General features: G+C 36.4%; 1 pseudogene; it reads right to left on the bottom strand.

The window, feature by feature from the left end:
• Nucleotides 1–649: 649 nt before the first annotated feature.
• LOC117024591 (40S ribosomal protein S25-like) lies at nucleotides 650–6,029 on the bottom strand (annotated as a pseudogene).
• Nucleotides 6,030–26,542: the final 20,513 nt, after the last annotated feature.

Raw genomic sequence — 26,542 nt, 5'->3', positions numbered from 1 at the left:
CAAACAACAATTTCAACTGACCTCAGTGGGAGCTCTAGAGCTAAAATGACCCACCCCAGTTGTCCTGAGTTAGGCTGAAATAGCCTGGCCTTTTAAATGTTGATTTGATCTGTCAGTTAATATGGTTCCCTCTCTGAAGGGTGTGAACTTGGAGGAGGTGGATTTCTGCAGCTGAAGAAATGCCTGAAGATGCAAACAAGTGAAGCACTTTGATGACAGCACTCTCATTAGTTGGGACAACAAATTCTTTATTGCAGGAAGATCTGGGCAGTGTGTCCCCTTGTATATCACATACCCATAAACCAAAGCCAACTAATTGAGCTAAACAACATGACCTTAGTGATTTGTATCTTCTACTGACTGAAGCATTTTACAATGTCAAAGAAAGGGGTCTGTGTCCCATGCTGGAGAACAAAGAGCCCCAATTGTCAGCAATCTGTGTGATGATGCATGAACAGAAGAATGAATTTATTCTGGAAAATGACCCTCTTTATACCTTGTGGACTGGTTGAGGAAGCAGCAAGTTTATCACTAAATAACAAAGACCCTCTGTTCAGAACCATGTATTTTTGCCCTTATTTTAAAAATTTATTTATTTGATTTAATGAGGTTATATTTTTCAAAATATACAGTTGGTGGGTCCTGTTGTTCATACATCTTCACCAGCACCTGGGGCTTCCTCATCCTTGGTGTCTCTGGTGCAAATCACTTGAGCTCTCTGCTTTGAAACTAGTTTAATAAGTCCTTTACTAAGGAACTTCTGACGGAGCTGCCCTGGCCAAGAAACCGCAGATCTTCAATTTCTCAGAGACATAAGCTTGTAGTATTTGGGAACTTCCTTACAGAGTTTGTCATAGGTCACGTTGTCATACAAGACTAGGTTATTGAGCTTGTCCTGAAATTTGCCTTTGGACCACTTCTGTTTTTTGGCCTTGCCCCCAGATTTTTTCACTGGATCTTTGTCTTTCTTGGCCAACTTTCCAGTATCTTTCTTCTTGTCCTTGGGCGGCAAAGCGAAGCTCAGAGAGCAGCTGCTACAACTGTAGCCTTGCTAAGATGTTGGACAAAAAGTTAGAACTTATTTAAATGCCAAAACAAACTCCACAAGGTTTAGGTACATAAATCAGAAGTGTACTTTTCTTATGAACTTTGCATTTGCCCTAAGAGACCCCAAATAAGACAACTTTTCATCTCAAAACATCACACAATCACATTTCTCCCTCCAGAATACTATTGCTAATAACAATTTTAAATAGCTTTTTAAGAGCCTTAACCTTTTCAAGGATACTCATCACATTGATTTCTCAATAGTTTGAATCTCTGTATTCTCTCTGAGTTCTAATATCTATGGTGACATTTTCTGTCAGACAATTAAGTGTATTTATCTGAAGCTGAATTCGTGAGTAGAGAATATAAGTCCTCTACTCAAAAATTCTGCTAGCTGTTCACTCATTTTAATATCTTTTGTAAAGTGTATTTTCAAATACTTAAAAACAAACCTCACACTTCATATATTATGTTTCTCATTCTGTAATCATATAAAACCACATGGTTGTGTTTAGTGCCATAGATTTATCATGCTTTGTCATCATGACCTTCTCAATTCCACAAATTCAATAAATAGTTATTTATTACAAGGCACTGTGCTAGGCACATAAAGTAGGCACATACAAACATAATACCGACCTGGACATTTATTGAATTGAATTTTCAAAGCAATTTTTGAGTTTGTAAAAAAAAATAAATAAGATGTATCAAACAGCTATAATTCAAATGAGAACGCTATTACTGTTGACTGACGGACTGGTAAGGGCTTCATGGAGGAGATAGTGTCAGTATTTGGCCTTAAAGATTGGGTGGTGATTTCTTTATTTATTCATTCACTTATTTAAAGTTCACAGGTCAGTAATGTTCAGTATAACAAAATTAAGACATACAGTGAAGCCAAAATAATGATAAAATAAAAAGTGCACAATCTCAGTATTCATATTTTGTTGAATGTTTTACTTGATCTATGCTTGTCTGTCAAAACTATGTGAAAACCTTTACTCAAATCATCAACTCTATTGATTTGGTACAAAACCAATATTCAGAGTTAAAGCCATTTTTACGTGTTTTTTTTTTATATATATTATGATCAAAACTGGCCTCACATGTGTTTGAATTTTACACACAAGGTTACATTTGCACTTCTCGATATAAGTCCCAAGCCAGGAGTGAGTGTTATAGTGAGTTTATTAACCCCTCAGCCAAAGAGCTCAAGTATGTGACTTTCTATGACCCTGAACTCAACTCACTGGCAAATAGTTGTCTCTCTCCAAACTACTGTAAGATTTATAGGAAAAGAAACCATGAGGCAATAATAAAATGAATTTTTCATATTATATTCTGGGTTGAAAGTCCACACACAAAAAGAGCATAAATAGCTAATTTCCTAAGATGCAAAATTAGCTGCATCTAATAGAAATAGCAGCTATTGAAAAAGCAAGTGAATAACTATTAAACAGCAATGACTCTCTTTTGTCACCTTTCTTGATTTATAGATTTTAATGTTCTAAATGTCTAAGTTAGAATAATAATATTTGAGCTATGCTCAGTGCCTTAGAATTTTAGAGTGATTCTGCATGCACTATCTCTTTAGCCTCCTAATGAGTAGATAAAAAGATGGCATTCTCTTAATTTTACATATGAGAAAATGGAGATGTTGAAAGGTCATGTGAAAATTTATTGTCAAGTAGAAAGTTATGTGTGAAACTTGGACTAGAAATCAGGGCTCTAGCTTCATTTTCAGTGTGCTTCAGTAGTTTTTAGATGCAAAATCAACCAATTTTCTTCTCACGTTTGAATAATAATATCTGGTGAATCATCTTAAGAAGAGCATTTTCATAACTCTCACCTGAATGAACTATTGTTTAAATGCTATTAGTTTTTGGCAATAGGCCTGAACTGAAGTACTGACATATGGGAATAGAAAACCTTTTTGCTCCTTGCAGAAAACATTTATTTTTCCTGGCAGTATATCTTCAAGGTAGCTGCTGGATGGTGTTAATAAGCTCAGGAGGAAGGATCTAGAAGGGTGGCAAATATAGGTGTGAAATTCAGCTGCTCCTGATGTAAAATAAGACCCATAGGTGGCAAAGAGCCCTGAACCGAGAGAGAGCACTGACTCAGAGTTTAGTAAAACACAACTGAAACGTTACCTTGGGGGGTGAGGTGAAACATGCCAGTTTAGCTTCAACAGCTTTCAAAGCAACTTTTTCTCATGTTAAAGTAAAAACACAAAAAAGTCGTCAAGTTCATAGATGAACTTTCTGGTCATATTTTTGATAGTTCTTCATAAAAAAGATTAAATTTAAACCTTAACATTATTATAAAGCATTCAATATCTCCATGAGAACTACATGGAGAAAATATGTTACAAAGGAAAGAGAACAAGAGTTTAGGAAAAATGATATTGTGTATTAAATCTTTTAGAGGTCTGAAGTAGCCCAAAATATATTCCTGAGAAGATAAATTGCAAGTTCAATATTATTAACAGGATAGGGCGGGTGGTAAGAAAGATGATTGGAGAGCTAGAAAATAGGATTTATATGGAAAAGTATTTGTATAATTTAATTAGAGAAAGACATGGCTAAGGGTAATAACAACTTTCAAGTAGGTTGAATATTTTGAGATGATAGTAATAATTTATTTCTCAGTTTTCCTGAATCAAGAATAAATTATACAAATTTAAGTGATAGTATAAGGATTTCAGTAAGATATAAGAACATTTATTTAGCTAGCATGTATTGGGTGCCTGGAATTTTGTAGATTTTCTGATAGCTCTTTGGATTATAAATGTGTGTGCTATGGGTTACATTGTGTCCCTCCAAAAGATATCTTGAAGTCCTAACCTTGGATACCTGTGAATGTGACCTTATTTGGCAATAGGGTCTTTGCAGATGTAGTCAAGTTAAGATGTGGTCATTAAGGTGGATCATAAACCAATATGAATGATGTCCTTGTAAGGACAGGGAAATCTGGAAACAGACCCACAGAAAGAGTATACCGTGTGAAGACAGAGACGTGCACAGAGGGAAAATGATGTAGAGACATCATCTACAGGGACAGGATGGCCATGTAACAACAGAGGCAGAGATGGCAATTATACTGCCACAAGCCAAAGAATGCCTCTGGCTACCAAAAGTTGGAAGAAGCAAGAAGGGATCCTCCCCTAGACTTTCCATAGAAACCATGGCCCGCCCAAAACCTTGATTTTGAACTTCTAGCCTATAGAACTATGAGACAATAAATTTCTGTTGTTTTAAGCCACCCAGTTAATAGTACCTTGTTATGGTACTATACAATGAGTAAGACACTGTTTCAGACTCTGAGAACACAAAGCCTAGTGAGTAAAACTGAGATGATGTAATTGTATTGCAATGTGCCTGTAATACCTCCGTGCTTTCCTTGAATCACTGTACCTGCAAAATCCTATCTTTTCTCCAGATTCATCTCAAATGCTACTTTCCCTATGAGATCTTTTTTTTTATTCTCAGATAATAGATTGCTTAATTAAAATGGTATGTATCCTTTTGAACTGTAAAAATGAATTTTAATGTTTATTTCTCCTAGTCTTAGAACAATGTTTGGTAGTTGTTGCATAATGAATAAACGAATGATAAAAGGAATATCTGAGTGTGGGTCATATTCAAGAAATGAGATTCCCTTATACTCAGTGTATAGCACTGTCTAAAATGGATAAACCATATGCTTAAATTTTATATGATTAAATTTAATGTGATAAGTGCTATTAGGTTGGTGCAGAAGTAATTGCGGTTTTTGCAATTATTTTTAACCCTTTAAGCCACAATTATTTTTGCGCCAACCTAATATAATTAATATATGTATAAGATACCATAGGGACACTGAGGTATGAATAATTAACTTTGACCAGAGAAGTCAAGGGAAGGAGACTTAAGATGATTCTGAAGTTCTATTCTAAGAAGTATAAAATGCTGCCCCTACAAATGAGGTGTATAATACAACCCGAGAATTTCCTTTCTTGTTCAATGAATGTAAACTTTGTTAATGTTTCAGTTATGACTTTTGGGACTAACAACACAGGAAAAGCTGCAGTTTAAAGAATACTTCAGGTAGTACTTTTGTTTGCCAATCTCAATTTATATATCCATATTTTGAAAATTTTCATGTGTGTTTGGAAGACTGTGACCTCCATTGTACCCAACATCGAGAATATACTGATTTACAGGGTTGGCCAATTTTGTATACAATTTTGCATTCACAATAAGCTCTAAGGCCCCAAATTTCACCTGACCTAAAGCAGACTGAGACAATGCTTTTATGTAGCCAACTGTGGACATCAGTTTTCAATTGTCCTTTCTAAATCACAGAGAATTTCTTTAGATTATTTATGGAAGAAGAATCCCATTTTAAATAGCTATACTTCTGGGCCAGAAATGGAAATTCAAAATTTTACTCATCTTAATTCTCATTTTAAGGAGAGGATGCCTAGAAGGTTCGTTCAGTTACCTCTTCTTCTCCACAGCAGCCCAGCAAGGTTGTTAACAGCCACCATGGAGGTGATTGGGATCTTTCATTCTCACTGGCTAAACCTTCAGTGCTGGTAGAACGGAATGAACATCTTTCTCCTTGGTTTTCCTTTTCTGTCTACAAGCACCAGTTTCCATTTCTTACAGAGGTAAAACCTCGTCCTTCGTACACCTCTCTTTTCTGGGCTCTATCTGCTTCTTGGCATGAGCATCCAAGTCACTACAATGGCCGCTGCTGCCACTTGTGAGCAGTGAATACTCAACTCTCTTCACTTCAACTTTCCACTTTTCTATCTCCTTCTGTTCCTGGGAGAAGACAGACACTACAGACATACCTCAGAAGGTGAAGGTGATTATCTGATGTCAGGAACAAAAACTAGTAGAGCCGAGATAGATGAAGAGGCGACACCATGTAAGGAAGAGTGTGTGGACCATTGCAGTGACCAATGACTTCCTTACTGAGGGACTGTCGGCCATTCTCGGTACCAAGCAGGTTATGATCTTTGAATCCTCCAAAGCCTTCTGAGATTTTGAGCTCTAGCTAACTTTATGTTATTTCAGTTTGTTCAATGCTTCCCTTAACTTAAAGAGCAGTTATATCTGACCTTCAGCCAGTTTTTCCTCCAAGCTAGTGTTAAAAATAAATTTCATTTTGAGAAATTAGTAATTTATGAGAACGGATGGGGAAACAAACACGGATGTGGAAAAAATGTCCCTGGTGTATGACAGGTGGCAGGGAAAAGGCAGATTAAAAATGAAAAGAGGATACAGATAATCCACAAGGATAAACAAGAAATTGAGAACAAGAGAAAACTTAGTCTTTAAAAACATTTCCGTTCCAGGAAAAACGTTATCGCAGCAGTATAGAATTTACAAAGAATTTTGCATTATTATCTCATTTGACATTCAGGATAACACTGTAAGGCAATTATTATTGTCATTTAAATATGAGGCAATCAAGGATAAGAGAGGTCCTAAGTGATCTGACAAAATCCACAGGACTAAAAATATCCAAGGACAATAACTTAAACTCTAGTCATGTGACTTCAAGGACATGCTTATAGCACTACACCCAATAAGAACCATGTGATCACATGTACAGTCTTGGAACTGGAGTGGAAGAAAGTACTCTGGCTTCCTAATAACTTGCAGTAGTTTGGTTTTCAAAGCTGCATAATATCTACTCCTGATGCTACATAAATTTAAGTCAGCTGAGCATTGTTAAACGGTTAACATGTTCAAAGCCCCATAAGTGGAAATGTCTCTATATCTAGGTTTTTAATATTCAATGCTGTGCTAGTCCATATTCCAACTGCCATGATTATGTTTTAACTAAACACTGACAGAAGAGAAAGTCACGGTGTCGTGCGGGGTGTCAGGCGGGATCTCTGGTCCCGCTCCCCACATAAGAACGCAGGACATGGCTAGGCCAAAAAGGAACACCCACGGAGCCATAGGTAGGGAAGTCATACCACTGTGGTCTCGCTGGGTTTACACAACGTGCGACCTGCTGTCCGCTTTGCTGCCAACCGACCGACTCTCCTCCACTCTCCTCCACTCTCCTTCAGTCTCCTCCTCTCTCCTCCTCTCTCCTCCTCTCTCCTCCTCTCTCCTCCTCTCTCCTGCTCTCTCCTCAACTTCCCTCCATAGCCGCAGCAGTTATATTAGTGGCCAATGGCTCAATGGCTACAGCTGACGGCCAACCAGCCACAGCTGATGGCCATTTACTACCTGAGCCAGCACCTTTCCACATGAGGCCGAGAGCCTGGAAACTGCTTTCTGGGGCTCTGTCCCCACACATGGCAAAGGTGAAAAATTGATGGTAGGAGTAGTTGTGTAGTGCACCTGAGCAGTGAACCAATATGAGTGCTACTTACCTTATTTCTGATGGATTATTTGTGTGCATGTTTGTATATATGCCTGTACATCCATGGTATGTGGAGTTGAGGGAATCACTTCACTCAAAAATATTTAATGATATTATAGACTCTATGATTTGAAAGAAACCTTAGAGGTTATGAAAGAATGCAGGTTAGAAACATTACTCCCTCTGAAGGTATACCGTTCTTAAATTTTTTATTATTAGAAATAGCTTTCCGATGCTGAGTTAAAAGTCTATCTCTGGAACCCAAATGTTCCAGTTTGTCTCAGAGGACTACATACTCTGTTGACAGGTCTTCAAAACACTTGAACATTTTATCATTCATTGCCTCTCATAAGCTTTGTCTTCCTCAAGGAAAACACTCAGTTCTTTTCATCATTCCAAATATGAAATGATTGTCATTGAATATATGTATTCTCCATGTTATTGATGCCCCCTTCAAGTGTGGCATTTATCTTAATGACAATGATTCAAATGTATTTCATTTGATACAGCATTCAGTAGACTCATTACTTGCCTTTTTAAAAATAGATTTAGCTCTTGGGGCAGCTAGGCCTCAATACTACTGTTTATTGGATTGTGCTTAAGGGAACTCTTGTATCCTCAGTACATGAACTGCTATGTCATTCTATTCTTGTACAGATGTTCTGAACTTCAAGTCACTGTTCATTTAATATTTATTATTTCTCATCTTTAAAATGCCAGCTGATTATTTCAGTCTGCCCCGATTTCATGGAATTTAAATTCTGTTATCTTGTGAACTGGCTTTTCCACCCACATTTATGTCATCTTCAAAGTTGATGAGAACACAGTCCCTATTTTCATTTGTGTGGTCCATGGGGTAATGCCCAAGTGAAGCATTTCTTGCCTCACTTCAAGAAATAACCATATCAGTTTGCAATATTATAGGAATCAAAACACTCTGGATAATATAGCTTAACCAACATCTAATCCAGCTAATGGTATTGTCTTCTGGTCCAAATGCCCCATCCATTTTATAAAAATAGTGTGGTAGTGCCTGCATTTATCTAACACTAATGACTTTCCTTTGTTGTTGTTGTTGTTGTTGATAATACAATGCTTTTTTCAAGCATGGGCAGTTTTGTCAAAGGATATGTTTTCTTAGCAAAAGAGCATATTGCCCAACTGTCTGCAATTTGTGTGGTCATCTGACTGTGTTCCAGTCAATGAAATGGGAGTAAAAACAATCAGTATATTTCCTTTTCCTTTCCATTTACTGAGAGATGGCAACAAATGGAACAGTTGACTTGAGTCTGTTAGAAGCCACATGTCAATGATGGCAGTGTTTCCATATCAGCCTTGAATTATCATCTATCATTATATTTTCAGGTCATTTTAATACAATTGCTTAATTAATCCATATAACAAGAGAGGCAGAAAAAATATCAAATCTTTTATAGATGTACTTTCTTCATCTTCCAATCTAGTAATGTATTATTGAAGAATAATTTATGTTACTAGGCACTCGTTTTACATGTGGACACTTCAGAAAGTGTTGTCTATCAGTCATTTATAACTTGATATCCATGAATATAATCATAGATTCAAATAAATACATTCTTGACATTAGCGGAGCTCAGAGAATAAAGAGTTTAGATTGCAATGAGTTGGATGTGCACCAGAGATTTAGTTTGGGAGTATAGAACACCTGGTTAAGAGTGCTCTTGGGTGGAGTTCATGGATTTGGACAGCTATAAATAGGTCCTTCTCAGGGACCTGTGTGACTGAAAGGCAGCAAAGCAAGTGTTCAGGACAAGAAAAATGAGTAGGATCAAAAGGTAACTCTGGCTCCGCTGCAATTTTGATCAGTGATCTACTTGTATGCATTGTGTTTTTGGAACACGCCTCAAGTGTAAAGTAACATAAGCCTGATGAAAGCTGTCAGGAAAACCTTACAGGCTGGAAACCTTAATCTACCCCAGTTCAGTCTGGGTCCCTTTTCTAGCAGACACCTAGTGTTGTCTACTCCACACCAGCATGTCCACTTTGAATGTAAAAAGAGATGAGAAGAGAGAAAGAAAGCAGAAGCAACAACAAAAACCGTGAACAGAAGGCAAAGCTCTCCACCAGACACCTGCCACTGAAGGGAAACTCATGCTTTCTTACTTACATGACTCCTCATCTTGATTCTACTCTCCTATATTCTCTTCTCTATTTTAATAAAGATGGGCATGTCAGATATCCCTTTTTAGTGACCTAAGAAACATTTCCTGATGAATATTAAGGGAAAATTATTGCTAATGTGGTTGGAATTATTTCAGTGCCCTTCTGACAATGTTATGGAAATGTAAGTCACAATTGTGCAATGCGGATAATAAAGCAGACAACAATAGTCCATCCTAGCAGTGCTGTATAATATATCAGCACGCTAAAAGTCTCCAAACACATCATTTTGAAAGAATGAGGGTGCATAGTTGAAGTATAAGCAAAATAAATTTTACCTGAAATATAGGATAGTTCCACCCCCAATCTTGGCTTGCTCTCTCTCTTTTCTGAAAGCATCTGTTATTGAAAGAGCTTGCCAAAAATGTCACTGCCAGATTTTGCTGGACACGGGCTCTGATCATTTCCAAATGACAGAAAATCAGCTGTGGGATTTATGCTCTAAGTAATCATTAACCATGGGCCCTGCATTGACTGGGTAGAAAATATAATGTTCTTAATCTGCCTGATCTGAAAGGTCAAGCTGTGCCACATGCTGCCGGTTCCCAAAGATTCAATACCAGCCTCAATGACCACAACAAAAAGACAGATTTGCCCTGAAAGATAGCACATTCCTTTCCCAGTGGTTAGAAATACAAGCTCCCATGTGGATATTCTCCATGTTACAGGTAAGGCATCCATAGTACTTTCTTCACATGCATGAAAATCATGAGGAAAGACTCAAACATTTGCTTTATGAAATGAAAGAAATGAGTGTGCCATCATTAGGTAGTACAGAAGTGACAATTTGCTTTATTTTCTCTTCTATCTGAACGTCTACTTTTATGGTATATTCTCACTCAGTGAAAATGTTGCACAAATTCTCCTTAATATGTTCTTCAAACATTCATTAAACTAATGTAATTCAATGACCAAACATTACCTAAAATTCTTATTTTAATAGCTAGTGCCAGAAAAATATCTGGTTAATTCTTTTGTTGGAATTGAGATATTCACTATTAAATATGTAATAATTTGGGACTCTGGTTTCCTATCAGCATGAAAGGAACTAAGAAGTGGCTACTCCATCCTAACAATATGAGAAAAGCAGAACAAACTGAAAAATCCACAACTCTTTTTAGATTTATTAGTGAAGGAAGTCACAGGACAAACTGCTGTCTCCCAAATTGGAGAGAAATCGATAGAAAAACGCAGGAAATCACAGCTTACCTGAGCAGAAACCTCCATGGGAATGGAGGCTCACTGTGGACAAGTCTGAGAGTGAAAAGCTCCCGGTCGTAGGAGGCTCCCCACATGAATGAGTTTTACCTCAGGACTCCTCTACCAGCGCCTCACACTGGATAAGACAAAAATCCCCTCATGCTTCTAGCAGGGAGAGGAAACAAGAAACCACTTTGGAAGAAACCACTCAGAGCATTCTGTGCTTCTTAACAAGGCCTGCCCTGAGGAGAAACTATTTTACCAAAACCTAACCTGCTGGGGTTTTTATCAGAGTATAACTTAACTGGGGGAAGGAAAGTAACCAACTCCAGGCTCCTCTAGCCATGTTGTCTCATCTATGGGAGAGAAAAACTTAGCACTGGTGAAGTTCACAGTCCAGGGGCACAGGCTTAGTCTTTTGGTGAAAAGATAAGACCTAATCATGGGACCAAAAACGCTTCCCTTCCCCCCACACCTTACCAGGATATCACTTTACTAAAAGTGTATTTACTACAGTTCCTTACTACAGTATGGTACATTATGTCCACCTTTCAACAAAAATTTACAAGGCATGCTAAAAGGCAAAACCCATTGTTTGAAGAGACTGAACAAGCATCGATCAGAGTCAGATATGGCAAGAATGTTGGAACTACTAGATCAAGAATATAAAAAAGTTATTACTAATAGGCTTTCATGGTAAAAGTAGACAACATGCAAGAACAGATGGGCAACAAAAGCAAAGAGATGGAAATTCTAAGAAAGAAAAAGAAATGCTAAGAATAAAAAACACTTTAACAGAAATGAAGAATACCTTTGATGAGCTTGTTAGTAGACTGGACAAGGCTGAGGAAAAATTTCTGAGCTTGAGAATATGACAATAGAAACTTCTAAAACTGAAAATAAAAGACAAAAAGGATTGAAGAAAACAGGACATAACATCCAAGAAAGGTGAGAAAACTACAAAGGCATAACATATGCATAATGGGAATACCAGGAGAAGAGAGAAAGGAACAGAAGTCATATTTGCAGCTATAATGACTGAGAATTCCCCCAAATTAACGGCAGATACCAAACCATAGATCCAGAAAACTCAAAAATACCAAGCAGGATAAATGCCAAAAAATAAAACAAGACAAAACACACAAGCCAAAAACTACACCATGACATATCATTTTCAAATTTCAGAAAATCAAAGATAAAAAAATCATGAAAGAAGCCAGAGGGGGAAAATATCTTACTTATAGAGGAGTGAAGATAAGAATTACATGAAAAGCAGCAATGGAAGCTAGAAGGGAATGGAATGAAATATTTAAAGTATTCAGATTAAAAGCAAAACACAAAAAAATCCCACTGACATCAAATTCTGTACCCCATGAAATTATTCTTCAAAAATGAAGGAGAAGTAAAGACTTTCTTAAACAAACATAAACTGAGGGAATTTGTTGCCATTAGATTGGCTTAGAAGAAACGTTGAAAGAAGTTCTTCAGAGAGAAGAAAAATCATGTATCACAAACTCAGGGAAAGGTGGGAAAAGAAGGGAAGGGCGTCAGAGAAGGAATAAGGGAACGTAAGAGAAAATAAAACAAAAACTTATTTTTCTTATTCTTAATTGATCTCACAGATAAGATCTTTTTCAATACAATAATAGCAAAATATATTAAATTGCTTATATATATATATAATATGTGCTTATAAATACATAATATGTGTGTGCTTATATATATATACACAAACGACATATAAGCATGTATATATGCTTTTGTAAACTTTGTGTAAGTGAAATGATTGACAACTGTGCTATGGGGTGGGAGGAAAGAATTAGGAATATTTTGTTATTATAAGGTACTTGCACTACCCATGAAGTGTTATAAAGTTATTTGAAAATGGATTTGGATTAGTTGTAAGTGTATATTGAAAACTCTAGGGGAATCGCTGAAAAATGTTTTAAAAGAAGTATAATTGATATGCTAAGAAAGGAGAGAAAGTAGAATTATATAAAATGCCCAATTAAAACCACAATAGGCAGAAAAGGTGTGGAAAACAATAATAGGAACAAAGAACAAAGGCAAATAAAAAACACTAATAACTATGATAGATATTTTGTTAGCCAACTATGTTAATAATCAATTTAAATGTCAATTGTCTAAATACACCAATTAAAAGACAGCGATGTATGTGGAAACATAAAGATGATGTGATTGCCAAATGTCAACGGGAGGAAAAGAGTTACCAAAAGACCAGAAACAGACACCTCTTGGGTATATCAAACATGATTTACTTGTACAAAAGAAACAGAAAGAAATCAGCACAATTAGTATATATAACAGAGAGATCAACAATGGCCTCAGTGATCCGTAGAAATTTGGGGACAATAAATTCTGTGGTCGATTAAAGAATAAGTGAATGAACTAATCAGAAACAGTTTTGGAGACAAAGAGGAAAAACTGAGGGTTGCTAGATGGGAGGGGGGTGGGGGTAAGGGAGAAGGTGAGGGGATTAGAAAATAATCAGTAACCACAAGATGGCCACGGGGTTTTGGAAATTAATCTGGGGAACGTAATTTAGTGGTTACCAGAGGGTAAGGGGGATGGGGGGTGGGAGATGAGGGTAAGGGGGATCAAATATATGGTGATGGAAGCGGAACTGACTCTGGGTGGTGAACACACAATGGGATTTATAGATGATGTAATACAGAATTGTACACCTGAAATCTATGTAATTTTACTAACAATTGTCACCCCAATAAATTAAAAAAAAAAAAAGATGGAGTCTAATTCTTCTCTCTTTGAATGTGGGCTGGTCTTAATGACTTTCTTAATTACTATGTAATACAATATGATAGAGACTTCCAAGGCAATGTCATAAGAAACCTTGAACCTCTGACCAGTCCTCTCGGAACACACATTCTCAGAGCTCAGCTTCCAATGATACGAGGAAATCCCCTATCCTACAGCTCTGGATGAGTTTCCGGATGACAGCCAACTGTAGTTTGCCAAGCATGTGCATAAGCCATTTTAGAAATGGATCCTACAGTCCTAGCGAAGCTCTTTTCGCTGATGCTGACAGAGAAGAGATGAGCCACTCTTCCAAGTCTTGCCTTAACTGCAGATTCATGAGCAAAATCAATGATTGCTGTTGCTTTAAGCCACAGAGTTTTGGAATGGTTCGGTATTTAGCTGTAAATAACTGGAATGACTTCTAAGTGAGGCCTCCTATAAACATAACCTTCTTTATACTTCCAGACTGACCCTTATACCAGAAAGTTAGAGTAGTCCAGTACACATCATTGCCCGGACAAATGCTGCAGACACTCTCACAGGTTTACCGCATCAACTTCAGACTTATCCAAATACCATGTGACCCAGCCTGCAGAATTAGAAGTGACGTAAATTATTAGATAATCGTTGGAGTCATTCCCCTAGGCCATTCCACAGTACCAGACATAAATCCCCATTGATAGGCATCACTTGGGGAAGCTTCAAATAAGGCAGAGTTATCACTGCCAAAGATTGGCATTCATCGATGCTAAGCCCTAAAGCCTCATTTGCTATGATCTTCAAGCCTGGCACCTTGCTTTCAGCCATCACTTTAGGTCCTTTCAAAACCTTTTGAAATACTGAGCATGTGATGATCTACTGTTTTATCCACTAGCAAGCCTTTCATAGGGAAATCAAGGAATAGTACAAAGCTGAAGCAACAGAAAGCATTATTTTAGCACCAAATTATCTCACTTAATGATTATCTTTTTCCTTGGACATTATCCTACTGTGACTAATATCTTATTAGTATTCAACCTCAGATCTTCAAACTAGATGTTCCAAACAAACTTTCAAGAGGAGCAATTGTGTAAAGATACAGAAAATCAAATTGTGTAAAGGAATTGTAAAACTCTCTGTAGACCAAATAAATTTATTTCCTTATATCAGTTGTTCTTCGACTAACAGCTTTTTCACTAAAGAAATAAAGGTTAGTGATTTGGTCCCCTTCAGTCAAGAAGAGGATAGATTTCTAGCTATGTTCTTGCCTCAACTGTCACTCCCAGTTGCTTCTTCAGATCAAGACTGGACATTTGAGAATCTCATCTGATTTGATGATTCAGACAGGAAAACGTAACATCTTAGTGAACCTTCTTCAAAATAATAATGGTGCACAATATTAACATACTACTTCTTATGAGCCAGAAATTCTTTGAAATGCTTTACATGATTAATTCAACAAACTATGAGGTTAGGTTCTATTACTATCCCCATTTTTGAGGAAACTGAGGTACAGATATAGTAACAAAATTGTTATTAGCGATTTTGTTAGCTATTAATCACGAGAGCTGGTATAGGAACTGAGGCAGTTTAGCTTCAGACTCTTTGCTTTTAACCTCTATTCTCAGGATCCTATTGAAAGATGAATGTGTGTGTGTGAGCGCGCACGCGCTGTGCCTGACAGACAGAAAAATAGAGACAGAAGAGGAGACAGAGAATAGGTTTTGTGTGAATATTGATAAAAGAAGGGAAAGATAAAAATAATGTACTTGTGGATTGTGTGCCATACACCTAAACCTATGATCTCAAACATTTTTCTGGATTTGACAGAATCTCATAACTAAAAAAACTGTATGTGTTGCTTCTCAGAAAGAAGACAGGGAAATACTGTTTACATCAAATATTGTTGACATCAGACGATATTTTTCAAAGAACTACTGCATATTGAGTATAAGGAAATTTTCAAGTGGCTTCTCAAAAGTGGCTTACAAACTCAGTAGGAAACCAAACTACAACATGAACTCCAAAGCTATGTGAAACTTAAGTGCCAAGGGAAAGATAGAATTGAGGTGCTGCAAGGATGTAGCAATTTAGAAAGCTTTGTAGGGAGATGGGTCAGGTTGAGGTAATAAAGCCAAGAAATCATTTGGGGATGTTAATCCATTACACACTGTGCAGGGTGGCCCTTTTTAGTCTGGCTTGCTAAAACAAAGCCCAGAGATGCAAGCGTCTTGGAAGCAGCCAGCACCAAGGAGAGAGCCAGACAGGCTGGCCATGTAAATGAGAGTTCCCCAACCCCACGGCGTCTTGGCATGGTCCCATGAACAACACTTGGCTATTGCCAGGAAAAAGCTCAGGAAACCCCATCAAACCCCTAGGGAAGACATGTGGCTTCTTTCCAAGAAAGCTCAGGATGTATTTCTTATTTCACCTCTACATGAGAAACATGAATTCTCCCAGACAGTAATGGTCTCCCTGCCTTTTTAATCTGTTCACTTGCAACTTAAAGTTGATAATGAAAAAGCAGTTGTCTTGAACCTTTCTATAAATGTAAAGGAATGGAAACCTTAGTTCCATGCAACATTTCTGTTGATTATAGCATATTCATTAGCAGAAGGATTATGGCTTGCTCAATCTTTATGTGTAGCTAAACTTTTATTTTTAAATTCCTTTTTCATAGAACTAGTGAAAAGCACAAAAGTGTAAGATAAAAATATGTATTTTTAAATTAATGTTGAAATAAGACATTTTCGAAAAGATGAGTTAAAAGAGAGAAGATAGAGACCCAAAGGAAACCACACACACACACACACACACACACACACACACACACACACAGCATCTTGATCATCAAATACCCAAGCAAAACCATATAAATTATATTAAGATATTTTGCTAGATTTTTGGATTTTTTTTCATAAGAGTACAGTAGGTAACATGAGAAAAAAGTCATAGGGTGAGTTTGGTGAGAATTCAGTGATCATTCTAAAAGCATGGTAATGTGGGTAGAAATGATGAAAAGTAGGTAAGGGAAGGAGAGGAAAGTTTGATTAGCTAATATTCTCTCATTCTGAATTGCTAGAACTCCCACATCTCTCCTGGCAGCTTTATCAGCCCAAGGTTACAAATCCTGCCCAGAAACATCTTGATTTTCACTGATGGAAGAGACAGGGTGTGAAGAAGTACGATATTTTCCCTCACTAGTAAATTAATTGTACTCTTCGGTTTTCTTCAGTTCCTTCATTTTTAGAGAATGACACAAGTTCCGCAGAGTACACTGGTACTATTGTCAGTACTGCAACTGCCATTTGAAAACGCAGCTACTGAGTTTTCCTGTGCCTAGAAGATAAAGTCTGCGCATCAACACAGACTCCAGAAAATGCACTAAGAATGCAGAAAAGAAATAAATCTGGGTATGTGAAGCACTTTTTAAACCTAATGTGTTCTTAAACACTTTCTCTTCTATTGATCTATATGTTTGAAGTACAGCACGCAGATAGGAAAATATAGCACCTACTAAGCACTTACCTGTGCACATGCACCGTATTTGTACAAAAACAATAATTGCTCTTTCAGATTGACAAACTATATTTTAGTTCGTGAATGGACGGAAAATCTTGGCTAGGAGTACAAGGAGTTCTCTCTCTCTCTCTCTCTCTCTCTCTCTCTCTCTCTCTCTCTTTCTCTCTCTCTTTCATATATATTGAAGACTCTAGTGCAAGTACTAGAAAGTTTTCAATTAAGGATTTTTAAAAAATTATCTCATCAAATTACATTTTCTTAGCACTATCCATCCCCTATTATGAATCAAATTAATTGTATCCTAGTACACTAAGTAGATCTCTTAAGTCCTGGCTTGGGAACTGTCCAAATCTTTTGTTCTCTGTGTTTACAGAGATAGTTAGAAATAAATCACTTCTGATTCCAAAATAATCTACAGGTATAGAAATAAAATTCAGCTTTTCTATCTTCAATAAGTAATCCTTTCAATAAACTTCATTAGCATCCATTCTTCAATTGAGTCTCTTCACCTAAGTAATTGCTAAGGTGAAACACATAGGGAATCCCCAGGGTGGTACACCACATGTAGAACTATTCCATGGATGAAGAGCACTTGCTCTCACAGGGTTAAAGGAAGAGCTCAGTGGATGTGAAGAATGCATTTTTATTTTGTAAGGCCAGACACATACAATGCCAACAATTTGAGTTATACTGCTTTCAGTGTCAGAGATTGATATGAATTATACGTTGTTGTGTCTGACCACAAAGAGCAAATTGGCTCCAGGTTCTCATACCACACTTGTGTGGACATTGTTGATTTTCCTCACAGATGTTATAGTAAAAAATATAAACTACAACTGAATATGCCCCACGATAATATCCTATAATAGGAATCTAATACGTTGATCAGTCTTTAGAGCCATAAATGACCACCACAGAAAAATAGATGGCCAGAGTTACTATCTAAACATGTGTGAGCCATGGGTTTTGAACATAATAGCCCTATCTGGATTCAGCACTTGCATAATGGTTTATTGCTGTCTTTTCTGCACCAGCTGGTCAAGCAAGTTGTTGATAACCTCTTTAACGGGCATCCTCATGGCATAACCAGAACCAGACAAATCTTGGCATTCTTAGAATATGACATTTGAGAAATCTTTCTTTTTAACACTTGGAAGTAATTGGAATAGTTTGGTTTATATTTGCGAAGAGTGACTTCTTTGACGAAAGTCATTAAATAAACACTGTCTCACAATTTCCTGTCAATGTCAGAGGAAAATCAATAATCAGTCAACAACCATAGGCACCCACTGTATTGTAAGGCGCTTTTACAGAAGAACAATACAATGAGGTGAGGTAGAAAGTTTATGAACTTTAGTGCCAGGTTAGATTTGGGTTTGAATCCTGTTCAACTGCTAAACTCTGTGCTCTCAGAGTCACATGCTATCATCCGAAAAAGAAAGAAAATGTCTTTATCATAGAACCTTTGTGAGGACTAAATGACATTAGATATGTAAAGATAATGGAACAATGATAATCATTAGTAAGAATTCAACAAATGGCAGCTATTACTATTATGAAAAGGATGAATCACATTAGTTGTTTTCTCCTTTTAAGTTTGACATGACAATATTTTTGGAAAAGCACATTTAAAATCTCTTACTGAATCTATGCTTTTTCATGTATTTCTATAGTGGTCTAGATACTCTTATCATATCCATGGCTTGGTTTCTTGCAAGAAAATGGCAATGTGTTTTTAGTAAATACTAGGGTTAGCTCTCTCATTTTTTAGGTTATGGTGTCTTAGGTTGGTTCCCCAGAATTACAGTCTAAGAAGAGGATTCATGTACAAAAGAATATCAAGTGCTCCCAGAAGCAAGTGGTAAGGAGCTGTGGCATGCAGGACATGGAAAAAAAGAGAAGCTAAGAAGGGTGCTATGTCAGGTAAAATCCTACATAGGGTCCCTTCAGGTAGATTCCACAGAGGAGCTCTGAGATATAAATTGGGTCTCAGAGTTGTTCCCAGCTAAGACAAGAAGGCTGGGCTTTCCATCTCTGCACCAACTAGCCATTGACTAAGGCAGCAGGGGGCAGTGGTACAAAGAACGCGAGGCGATCTGGAAACATGCCGACTGTGTTCGGTGCAAACATATCCTGCAAAATGTAGCAGAAAACTTTTTCCACTTATGTTTACATTACATATACAGTGAAAGAATGCCTAGTGTATATAGAAACACACATACAGATGAGGACTTCAATTCTTGAATTTCTATGACTTCTTCAACTTTTACAACTTCTTCAACCTCTATTTCTACATCAGAAAATAGAAAAATGAAGCATGAGGTCATATATTTCCTAATGTCAGATCTGGGAAAAGAAGCCAGAGTTCCTGCCCAAACAAGTCTTCTAACTGCTCTTAAATGTTTCTTTTATCTTCAACAGGAATTATAACATCATCTACCACTAAAGTCATGGAAAAGATGACAGACAGTACCTAAAACTGTAAAGAAAACTAAGGCAATTTATTAAATATATGTAAGGACAGCTCTAAAGTTTTGTCATCATAACATCATTTCCCCCTTAATTAAGTTTAAATAGAAAAGACTTACTGAACTGTCTATTATTTTTAAGTCATATAATTTATAGGAAATGTAAACTGTTATTAATGCAACAATTAAAGTTAAGAAAAAGATTTACATTCGATAAATCCTTATAACCCATTTATTTTATTTTTGGCAAACAATTAAATTTATGAGGGCCTTTGTTCAAATTCTTGTGAAAACTTGATCTTTTTGTAATGTGGCCTCTTAATTTATGAACATAACTGATTCTTATTTGTCTCATGTATTTTGCTCCCAAAACAGAACAACTTAATAATTAAGAAGCTAACCACTCTTAACAGAATTTTCAAAATGGATGTTTTTCACTCTTGTAACATTCTAGCTCTCCCAAAACAAGGAAAATAAAATGAAAGCTAACCAAAACTACACACAGAGATGATGTTACTTTAGGCAAGATGTGCAGCACTTCATTAGGTCTATAATTATGGATCCCGTAGTTTCCCTCTTCTAGTTAGTATTTTCTCTTTAGTTCAGGATTACATACATTGACTTCCCCCACCCATGTGACAGCAATAAGCTATATATGCTCTCATCTCCCATCATGCCCTTCTCCAATTTTTTCCTGATCAACAGCTACCAGGTTAATTTTTCTTAAGCGTGGCTTCAAACACATCTTTCCTTTGCACCAAAACCTTCAATAGCTCCCCACTCCTAACCCATCCCTTACCCCTCACATTATTTAAGGCCTTCTATGATCGTAACCTCTGCTCTTTTGGATTCACCTTCCACTTCCTTTTGTTGCGGTTACTAGTACATGACTATATCCTGTCTTTCCCACCTCTCTGCCTTTGTTCTCCCCAAATTGCTTCCACTCTGGACACTGCCTGTTGAAACAGTATGCAGCTGGTGGTACTCCAAAATGTGATTATTTCTGAGCGTGGTGATTTTTATTGTCCTTTTCTATGATTTTTCTGTACTTTCTAAGATTTTTACAGTGAATATGTGTTATTTTATATTCATGATAGAACAATAAAATTTATAAATAATATTAGTCTTTCAAGAGCTGTTTTCTGTATTGCCATTGTCCTGATGCCTTCATTCATCCTCTCAGGCAGATCCTCACCACTGTGTTCTCTTAACACCGCCCGCCTCTTCCCACCCCTTCCCCCTCACACCCCTCGCCCCACCCCATCCCAGTTGCTCTCTCTGTCCTCCACGTGGCACTGCGGTGCCTTATGCATTTCATCTCCATTACTGGAAGGTGAGCTTCTCTTCTGCTGTAGGGCTTGATTTATTCTAAATGTGCAGCATTTAGCTCTCATGCTGGTTTTTAGATAAATGTGAATAAAAAAGAAGATTCTCAGAAGCCTCTTGATTTATATAATTTTCAGAAAATAGATTTACAATGTAACATTTCTTTCCCCTAGTGAAAGCATAAATCAAGAAAGGTCTCTCAAGTCTTACAGAAAGACTAGTACTAGTGTCAGGCTCAGGTATCCGTCTATTTCTTACTAGATTCTGCTACTTACTAGCTCTGCAATATTCGGCCAATTACTTAAAGTTTTGATGCCTCAGCTGCTTCATTTGTAAAAGATAACAACATTAGCGCCTATTATTCTTAGTTACAGTTACAAAGGATTAAATGAGTTGATACACTTAAAGCACTTAGACCAGTACCTATCATGTAGTAAGTTTCCATAAGTACTAGCTATTATTACTAAGAAAAACAACCTCACCCTGTGTCAGTGGTGTACATATTACAGATTATCAAATGAAGGAAAAACATTAACATTGAACGCAAGAATTCCTAAGCTTACATAATCAGGGCATTCTTACCGTGCCTATATCCTGTAAATATTAGCTTGCAAAATTTAATACTAACATTATTGTATAAAAGAAAAAGAGAGAGAGAGAAAAAAAAAACTCTCAATGTTTTTTTTGTGCAACTTGACTATATGAACCAATAAAAAAAAAAAAAACCCAAAAAACTGACAGTTATGTGCATGGCCTTTTCTTTATCTTCCAGAATTAGAATACTTTTATTATCTTTGCTGATTATGAACATAAGAAAAGCTCATTGTAAAATAATTTAACAATACAAAGTGTATAAAGCAGTACATAAAAGTATTCTGTGACAAATTATGTATGTCTATATACTATATATCTTATCTATATATCTAAACACAGACGCACACACACAAACTTGAAACAGTTTTAAAACATATTTTTTGTAGCCCATTCCCTATTTTTCGTTCCCTTTAATTAATTATATATTATTAACATCTTTCTCTGTCAGTGCAAATGGGTCTACCTCATTCTTTTTAATGGCTATATATTCATTAAATAAATGACCAATATTGTATTGATAGACATTTAGGACATTATCCAGATGTTTGTTGTTATAAGCAATGCAATAAACATCCTTTCACTTAGATTTTTTTGGTGCAATTTTCAATTAATTCCTTGGGATAGATTTTAGTATTAAACTTGATAGATCAAAGGGCAGACACATTTAAAATGTTAATAGACAAGCCAAATTGCCTTCCAGAAAATTGAGCCAATTTGCACCTCTAGCAACAATGTATGGAAGTCTCCATTTTCCCACTTTTGAACACATTGGATATTATTATTATTATTATTCATTTGCAAATCTGATTATTAGGTTATCCTCTATTTTAATGGATCATCGGCATTTTTTTCTTTTGGGAAATACCTAATAAATCCTCTGTTCCTTTATCATAATATTAACCCCAAAGGAACACAGATTGAATTTGTTAATTACTCTGGATATGTTTATTTTAGAAATTAATTAGAACTCCTACCTCCCATAAACACAGATGCATTTTAGGGAGTATTTACATTTATTTTCCACTTAGTATTCTTAAAAATTTACTTGAGCATTGTGCTGTCTTTTTCACTCCTGAAACATCAACCCCCAAGTTCCTCGTTCTGTCAAGATAATGATACTCTTGATGATCGAAAAGAAATCTGAGGAACACAGCATTCGCATCTCAGCTATAATATTGCAAATACAAAAGAACTGTTATCCTTTTCATTAACAGTCCTGGGTATGGGAGGCTGGGATATTGCGAAGGAAATTCTCATGGAGTCTAATATTTAGAGAATATTCCTGTTTCTATTTGTAATGAGGTACACAAACACAAATTATGTTAGGATAAAAGCTTAAAGGGTTAGCAATGTTTTAAAAACAGTTGTCAGACTCATGTGAAACACCTGGTGAAATGTGAATTTTTTTGCCTGAATAGTTCTAACATTAGTACTGCACAAATATTAGGGAAGTATTATCTTTTGTCTAGAAATTTGTATTCTATAGAAGCAAATAATCATAGATAGTTTGTCATTAAGTTTACTACATACATTTTTAATTAATTCCCCTATATTTGTTTCTTGAATTTGGGAATAAGGTATTCATTGAGGATGGGAAAGCAAGAACTTTGAATTGTGTTAGTGGCTCTATTGGTTACAGATTTTGGGGCTTAGGCTAGTTGCATACTCTCTCTACCTCTGAACTCTGTTCATCTCCATAATAAAAGAATTAAACTATATATTATTGAAGGCCTATCCAGTTTTATCATGTTATCATATCATGGTGCCATATTAACATGATGGTTTTAGAGGATGTATAGTGTCCAGGAATACAATTTACTGTAATTTAGACTTAAAATACAAAGTTGAAACATAACAGAGCAGCTATATATTTATACCTGGAGTAAGCTTTTCTAACATTTGAAATCTTTAAAATCATAAACAAAAATTTTTCCTTTGAAGGGACTGGAGTGGAGAGAGGAAAGTTTTCATGTTCTTATTTTGTACTTCCCTGAACAGCTTTATTTTTTTCTAACTATGCACATATATTACTTATTAAAAAATGTCAACGGAGATTATCTAGATGATAAATTTATAGGGTTTTGCTTGTTTTCTTCTTTATACATTTCTATATTCAAAAAAACTAATAAAACTTTAAATCTCATAATTTATATGCATATAAAGAGTGGGAACATTCACTAGAATGGTAGGGTGCCAAGACTCCTAGAATGAAATCCGAGAACCTGGGATTCTCCTGTCTCCTCCAGTCACCCTCTAACCTCAGGAAGGTCTCATAGCAGCCTTTCTTCTTTAACTCAGCAACATCTTTAATAAAACACCTCACCTCTGCTGAAGTTTTAGAAGGTCATATTCTTGTGGGGAGTTTTAGAGAACAGATTACTGTAATATGATAAACCACTAGTTTACATTTTAGCAACTGCTTTTTACTAAATCCTTTACCACAGATGATATTACTGACCCTTTTATTTATTTTTTTTTTTTTGCAGTCTGATCGGTGAAAAATACTTTCTTACTTTATTAGGTGTTTATTTGATTCTTATTAATGCTGAGGTTGAACATCTTTCTCCTAAGTTTATTGTTCATTGTGTGTGTGTGTGTGTGTGTGTGTGTGTGTGTGTGTGTGTGATTCTTATGGTTACGTCCTTTGTCCCTAATCAAACACACGAGAGCAACAGAAGGAAGAACTTACAGAGCCATATTCCTCTGCAATAAGGAACTTACAGAGCTCCTATCCCTGAAGTCAAAGAAGGATCTCCTAGCTGAGACTTGAAGGATGAGTAGAAATGACAGTTGTGGATAAGGACAATGTGGATAAGAGTTATTATCTCTCAGCTCGAAGCCTATCTTTCTATACTCTGCTTTGGGAGGCTGGACCTAGAACTCTGAAAACAAAAGTTTTTCTTTACCAGCTGCCTCCCTGCTAGGTTTTGGGTTTTGCCAATGGGGAAACTGGAAGAAAATTGGAAGGCAGGAGAAGGGAAGACAGGATTTGAGCCTTCCTATTGCTATCAGTGTCTCCCTAGCGAAATGCCTTTACCCTGGCAGTGGCATCCTTTTGTTTTTTGGCATTTCAAAAACCAGCTTCATCATGACTCCTCAGAGATATCAGGAGCAGCCTGGTAGGGCTCCTCCGAAGGGTGCTCCTTCTTCCACTTGTCTTCCACCCACTCCTGGTATGCCAGCATCTTTCTTCATATATCTAAGTCCATGCAATTCCTCCTACAAACTGCTAAGTTCTGTGAACTCAACTGTCTGTGGCTCTTCCCAAGAAGCTGCTTACTTTGGCTACCAACTCTGCTTTACCAACCAACACCTATTGAATCCACTTATATTAAATTCTTTCTGTTGAAATACCTAGTATAAGTTTTGTTTTCCTTACTGGACCCTGTGTAACTTCTGTTGGGAAAGACGAGTTTCAGCCTTTACCTGTTGAGGTTGAGGGGCTGTAGAGCAACTGAATTTGAGTCCAGCTGACAGCTGGAAATACTAGACTGGAATTAAACAAAGATATTAAGACTAAAAATATCAGAATGGTCTGCTTCCTTATGTATGTAAAACTGGGTTTGGTATAAACAATCACTTCTAGCTTTAAATTTTCTGACATATAGACATGTATACATATTTTTGTTATAAAGATGGTGGTTTGCCACAAAAGTCGCTGAGCAGATAGATGACTTTTGGATGTGTTAAGCTGTGAAACAATAGGAAAGTCTGAGAAAATTCAGAGACAAATCTTCAAGTTTTATGCTGTCAATTAAACCAGAAATTTTATGTGGCAATGTGGCCTCTAAAGTTTTTAGAGTGGTGGTAGACGTGCAAATGTCCTATTATTTTGAGTAGCTTGAGTAAAGTCGGAGTGGAGATGCTAAATGCTTAGTATCCCATAACAGAAGAGCTTAGAGTGGATGAGCAGTTGCCCATTATCACTCTATGAGAGGCTATCTCTTTTCTTCCAGCAGTTTTCACAAAGGGAAATCTAAAAACTGCTGGAGAGTTTTAGATATTAGGCCAAAGCCTTTTTAGATTCTGAGAATGAAAGACCAAGAGAAAGGTCAAAAAAACAAACCACTACAAAAACCATATCATACAATTATTAAATCATCAAAAACTTTCCAGTATACTCGAGACCTCTATTCCCCCTACATTGCCAACCAATTGGAGAGGCCACGGTAGCTAATAAGCTGATATGAGATGGTACTTTTGAAAAAGATACTGCCTTTGGGAAAGACCTCCATGTGCCTCTGTAAGGTAATAAGTTCAAGGGAAACCTAGCTGAGACACTCCAATGATTTCAAGGCAGTTTAAAAGTAATAAAATAGGCGTGAAATGCTCTAATAAGTGCTCTTAAGTCGGGCTTCCTCAGTCTGATATTTAGAGGTTTAAAGTAGGAAAACCTTTTGCAAGTATAACAAAACATGAGGCAGGATCAAGAGTAGTGTATATAAAACTAGCCCTGAGCATGGTTTTAAAGTTTATAATGTGCTACAATGATGAAGGAGCACACTCTATAGTTATAACAGATTTTTCCATTTCTTGTTTGTTAGCTTGACCTTAACCTTCTTCCTCCTTTCAATCTCTTCCATTGTTTTATAGTCATTTTTTGCGGTAGGGAATATTTCAAGTATTTTATTTTGTTTTGAGAAAAAGTCTGCCAGTTTTTCTTTGAGGTTCTAAATTCATATTTTATTTTCCATTCGTTCTGTTTCTTAACTTCTGATTCGTTTTATTACATATAAGGATAAAAATGTTCAGCCATGGACAGAATCTATAAGGACAGGTCTTGTAGTGGTTTGAATGAAAGGTCTGAGATGTTATCAAGGTTTTTGTTTTACATATTTTTGAATTTTTGAGTGTGAATTTTTAATTCACCATTTTGAGCTTCATTTTTTCATCATTTTTCTTTTAATTTTATCAACAAACTAAAAGAATAGAAATATTAGGAACAACATCCTTGTTTTAAGTATGAAGTGAGTCAATATGTGGTAAAACAAGAGCTTAGGGACTGCTAACCTGTTTCTTCAGTATCTAATCACTGTTTTACATTTTTAACTCCTGGC

Source organism: Rhinolophus ferrumequinum, chromosome 7 (genome assembly GCF_004115265.2).
Source record: "Rhinolophus ferrumequinum isolate MPI-CBG mRhiFer1 chromosome 7, mRhiFer1_v1.p, whole genome shotgun sequence".
NCBI lineage: Eukaryota > Metazoa > Chordata > Mammalia > Chiroptera > Rhinolophidae > Rhinolophus > Rhinolophus ferrumequinum.
The sequence above is the reverse complement of the archived record's forward strand: the minus strand, read 5'-3'. Positions and strand labels throughout refer to the sequence as shown.